This window comes from Seriola lalandi, unplaced genomic scaffold (genome assembly GCF_002814215.2).
Source record: "Seriola lalandi dorsalis isolate HSWRI2012SDOR001 ecotype SW California unplaced genomic scaffold, Sedor1 jcf7180002054944, whole genome shotgun sequence".
NCBI lineage: Eukaryota > Metazoa > Chordata > Actinopteri > Carangiformes > Carangidae > Seriola > Seriola lalandi.
In genome coordinates this window covers 544,703-550,702 of record NW_019525495.1, presented here as the reverse complement: position 1 = coordinate 550,702, position 6,000 = coordinate 544,703, and positions in this window count along the sequence as shown.

The following is a 6,000-nucleotide window of genomic DNA, read 5'->3' as shown; positions in this document are numbered from 1 at the left end:
CTGATCAGTTCATCCTCGAGTCCAAGTGAACGTTTGTGCCAAATCGTGAGATTGCCTCGCAGAGTTCTCGAGATATTAACATTCACAAGGCCAAAATAATGTCTGGTGAGGTCACCGTGACCTTGACCTTTGACCTTTAGCCACCAAAATCTAATCGGTTCATCTTCGAGTCAAAGTGGACATTTGTGCCAAACTTGGAAAAGTTCCTTCAAGGCAGTACTGAGATATCCGTTTCTTAAATGTTTTCCATTTAAAACTATTTAAACAGTTGTGGTTAGTTTTTCTTTTTAAATTAGTTTTCGACCAAACCAATTTAGACAAACATTATTTAGGCACAATATCCCTCAAACATCCTACAATCAAAACACAGCCCTTAAAGTAAAAATTTCTGAATTTGAATGACCGATATTTCCCTTAGTTTTATTGGAGGACAGTCACCTTAAATAGACTTTCTCATGCGGACACCTTGAATTAATTACATTAACGACGGGCCCAGTGAGCACAACACCAGGAGACATTCAGGACACATTTCAGCTTTACGTGACAAATTAAAGGAGGTTTTAAGAGATCGAAATTAAGTGGTTTTGCTCCCTGATGAATGTAAAGTGACCTCAGACTTTACATTAAATTAGATTAAATTACACTTTAAATTCAAAATTCACAATGATCAAGTCAAAATCCCCACATTTGTTGTTGAGAATATGAAGATGCCGCCACGCCTGTGTATAGGAGGAGGTGATTAGTGAGTCTGGCATGTGACACGTATGGCAGCGTTGGCTGGTGATGGATGAGGAGGCTTCAGACAGCTCTGAGGGATGAAAGAGAGTCTTTACCCTCAGATCAGATTCATAGCCTGCCTGCTACCGACACCACACCTCCCTCATCTCACTGACACGCTGGTTATCATGTTTTTAGTTTTTCTTTTTTTTTTCATACAAAGTGGCACAATCCTTGCATACAAGGAGGATCATCAAGAAATGGATCCAAACCACAAACCACAGCCTCTGTATGGAGCAGCAGCAGCAGGGACATGAGATGTTTGACTGTGAGAGAATTTGTCTCTTTTGGGGCAGATTCATGTCAAGTTTCAGTTTAGTCTCGAGACTTCAGATTACAAGTTAACACTCCCCGACCACTGCAGTTTCAAGATACTGCACATTATCCCCACTCACCCTAAAAGAGGTTGGGAAATGTCACAAAATTACCTGAAATCTGTCTGACACATTAATGGGTTTTTGAAGGTTGAAAGTGATTCAGATGTTTTCTCCCCCGAAGCTGCCGATAAGTCAGATCTTTGTGCCTTCTAATCTGACCTTTTTCCGACCAAAGATTTCCATAAAATTACCAGGGTTCACTGTTTCCCCCTGGAGATGTTATTTTTGTCACAGTGGGAAAAAAATAACCTGCAATATAATTTAGACCAGGGCACATTTAAAGTCTGCGGTAAAACCAGGGATACATGTTACAATTATAACCGTCACAATAAACTGTACCCGTCAGTTCGGTCCAGGACTGTGGGGTAAATGATTCAGCAGTGGGAATATACACTTCATTTATCAACTTGGCATGGAACACCCCTAGACGGTTTATAAACACGCTAACGCTTGCTACATTATCTGTTGCTCTTATAATATTATAAAAATTATGACCAAAAGTGAAAAAGAACACAAACCTTTACATCTCCTTTTATTAGCTTTTTATGTCACCTACCCTTTCTTCCCTCACACTCTCTCATTTGGTCAAAGGTCAAAGGTCAAAGGTCCAGTAGTAGGTCTGGTCTCTCACATCGAAGCCCAAGCTTATGGCGAAGGTGTTCCTCTTAGAGCTCCCCTATAGGCCTGGAGGACTTCTGTTGTGTTGTCTGGATATGCAGCGTTTTTTCTGTTGCATTTGTTTTGGGGGTTTGTGTGTTTTTGTTTTTGCGTCGTTTCTGTATTTGCAGCGTGTTTGCTGTTCACGTATTTGTTTTGGCTTCCTGCAGCACTTTTTTGATATTCAGTATGTTTCCGTTCTTGTGTTTCTTTTGTTTTTTCGTATGTGTTTTTGAATCTGCATCGTTTCTGAATTTGCAGCTTCTTTCTCTTAGTGGAAGCACTTTGGGCCGTCGCAGCGCGCTTGCCCTTGTCGGCCACCATGCAATTTAGACACCGGAGACACATTAATACCAGGTGTAAATATAATCAGGTTAAAATCATATCAAGATACAATCTGGATGCGAGATGCATTTTAATGTAAACGGAGTGATCTATATCAGGACCACCAACAATGTGATGCTGGTTTGGAACAACCTTAAGCTACATTTTGTCAGTCAATACTCAAGCGACACAACAACATCACAATGAAATATGGAAGTCTGACTGTATCAACTGTAGAAGGGACAACAGTTACACTGTACTGGCGAAAACAAAACTTCTTTAATATATAGTAGTTTGTAAAAATCATTACATAAAAACCAGTGAAATGAGGAGATCCTTGGGAAAACAAAGTGGGCTGCACAGTCGACTGTTTGCGTTTTGTCTGGAGGACGATCCCCCTGACAAAGTGACAGGCAGAGAAAATACCAGCAGCAGGTCTGATGACAGCAGCTCAGTCTCACAGTGTTTGCTCCTCCTGATCCTCTAACCGCTGAGGCTCCTGAGATTTCTGGGTACACACGGGCAGATGACGCGTGAGTTGACATGGAGCTCTGCAAACAGTCCGCAGCGAGGAGGAGGTGAAGGCTGCTGGGACCACAGAGAGGAAACCCACTGGTAGTGTATTGATACTGGAGTTCACTGGGACTGAGCTCTGTTTACCATCATCTCACAGTAGTGTTCGTAATTGTTGGTAATAATTAGAGGTGGATAAATGGTGTTTATTTCATTTTTTTTTTGTTAAATTATCATGGTATGTACATCGTACATCTGTGGTGCAGATGCAGATTTTGTCATAACAACCAACCCTTTTTGTACAATGACAATAAAGGCTTTCTATTCTATTCTATTCTATTCTATTCTATTCTATTGTCCTTACCAAACTGTCCTCTGAAAACAATTACTGGTTTATCTCTATTATACTATAGTCACTCAGAATTTGGGCACACTCACTTTAATTTAGTCTTCCAAACAAGTAGGATGTTTATTTAATTTGAACTGGGAATTTGTTTAGAAAGTTGGCACATGCAGTTTTCACTACTTGACTCTGGTCTGATGATTCATTCCCAGTTTTTAGCAAAGAAATTAGTTAGGAAATGGAGTCATAAACAGCAGATAAAACATCTACGATCACTGGTTGTGGGGCTTTCAACCGTAACATACTGTTTTCATCAGAAACAACAGAAGTGATGATAAAATCGGACATCTGTCGCTGCTCTTTACCTCCATGTCAAAAATTGTAGCTCCTGCATTTTGTTCAAACTAAATGAGTATTGTTTGTAGTATGGACTATGTATTAATCTTTACAGTACACTGTATTTTGCAGTTAGTATTCAAGAATTATACATTATGTAGTGATACAAAAAATACGACCACAGAGCTGTTGCCAAATTAACTTGACAAGGGAGAAGCAAAATGTTTTTCTAAATAAATAGTGCACTTATCATTTCATCTTCAAAGATCGACCTGAAGCTGTTCACTGTGATGTTCAGCAGCTGTGAGTTTCTCTTCCACGTCCTTTGAGAATTGCACAAAGTGTCCATCAACACCTCATCTGCATGCAGCCGCTCACCTGCTGAACTGGAGCTCCATGTTGAGTTTGAGCAGCCATACTGTACAGGTACAGATGCGAGTGGTGTGAGCGGTTATGAATGACAGAGAGCCGTGTGAAGCAGCGCTGTGCGTTACGTGTCATGGACTGAGTCTGTTAACCAGACAGGTGTCAGAGTTTCCAGTTCCAGTAAAAGGTTTCTCGGTGAAGCGGTGCGCTGACGGCAGACAGCAGCCTGTTGACCCAACAGCTGTAATAGAGAGCTGAGCTCCATCCTGCAGCCTGTCAGCTCCACAGAGAATCTCGTCTTCCTTTTTTAATTTTTTTTTTTTATTATATCTGCTGGAAAAGTCAAAACTACGGTGGCCCTGAGAGCTCAACGTACTGCAACTTAAGAAAACCCATGCAAATAGCCGAAACACAAACAACTTCAGAAAACATCTTCATCATGTTAATGTTCATCAGTTTTGCGCTTTCAAAACGTGCTGCAAATACTCACAACACAACAGAGGTGTTTACAGGGGACACGAAGAAGTGATGAGTGATAGTGAGAGAGAGACAGGAGAGTCAGGGAGCGAGAGAGAGAGAGAGAGAGAGAGAGAGAGAGAGAGAGATGATGATAAGCAGCAGCAAAGGACCATGGGTTGGACTCAAACACTGGCCACTGTGATTAGGACTACACCTTCATGGTACACGCTCTACCAGGGGACCCCTCCCCCCTCCAGTGTGTGTCCACTGGAAACACTTTTGTTGCATTGTCAGTATTTGCAGCTCATTCACGTATTTGTTGTCAAATTGATGAAGATGTTTTCTGAATTTGTCTATTTGCATGCATTTTCCTCAAGCATCAACCTCCGAGGCTGAATAATGAAGCCAACGTGGAAGTGCAGAAAACTGCAGTTTATCCAATGGTCGCTTGAGGCTGACTCCAAAAGTGAGTCAAGACTCCCAATCTTAAAATGTTCAACTTTATAGCAGAAATAAACATATTTTCAGCCTGGTAGAAAAAACAATTTTGGTCGTCCTCCTTCGTGACAACCGGGGGGTGAATTTTTATATAACTATTTATTTTATTAAGGCTTAAGGTTCTGCATAATTGAGGGCGTGGCCTCTCTGAGTGACAGGTGGGTCAGAATATGCTCGCTACAAACCGAAATGCACCGAAGTCCCGGCTCCACACATGCTCCACCTCTTTGCCTATTTTTGGATTAGCTGGGAGTTAGGGGCGGAGTCAGACTCTGCCAAGGTTGCGACGGTGGAGCTTCAAAACCGCTCTTCAGAAACCTGTGGGTGAGGTCACAGAGGCTACTTCCATCTTCATTTACAGTCTATGGTTTTCCTGAGATGCAGTGCTTTGAGCTCTCAGGGCCACCGTACAAAACCCCTAACTCCACAGAGAAATGTTTACTCTGACACATATGACTGTTGGCAGGTTTCCCCATGTTTTTACCCGACATCGATGGACATTTGTTGTGCTCTGAGTATCTCAGCTCAGATGACTCCCGACACATACACATAATACAGAGTGGATTAGGACCAATACGGGTTTTTAGAATCTGGTCCTGATGCTTCAGTGAAAGTATTTACCATTACCACGCCTCCCCAACCAGCGACGATCCTGCCAGGAAGTACAGGGATGCAGAGATTAGTGATTCCCTCAGGGTGGAGAAGCCTCTAAAGCAGCACTTGACCCCCATGTGACACTGAAACACACACAAAACAAAGTCTTTTCTTTTAGGCCGACTGGCATCTGCTTTAATTATATAAATAAGTACAGCATATGAGTACTAAAGATTAAGATCATGATTAAAAAAAAAAAGCCAGAATTTGCAAACTGATGTTGGTGAAAGGTGGAAAAAGGAATGATGAATGATGAACGACTGCTGGGCTGATCGGGTCAAAGACGGACGTGTATGGCGCCTGAATGTAAACAACACGTCATCTGCACGTTAAAAGTGTAATGGTTATAAATCATGCACTGTGACACTCTCCCCAGACACTGGGAGAATATTCAACCACAGTCTCTGCTTTTCTGTCAACACGTCAGAGAAGAAGAGGAGAGGACAGAGGAGAATAAACAGCATTTGAAAACATGGTGCAAAAAAAAAAAAAAACAATTTCTAAGGTCAAAATGTAAAAATAATACCAGGGTTTGAAAAAGTGATTGAACAAAGTCATACAAAAACAAAATAAACATTTTGTGGATTAATGAGTCTATAGCTCAGTTCATTACACACTATATGACCAAACATGACGATATGTCCAATGTTGGATCAGATTTATCCTGAGCATGTTGTCAGAGGAAACACCACAAGA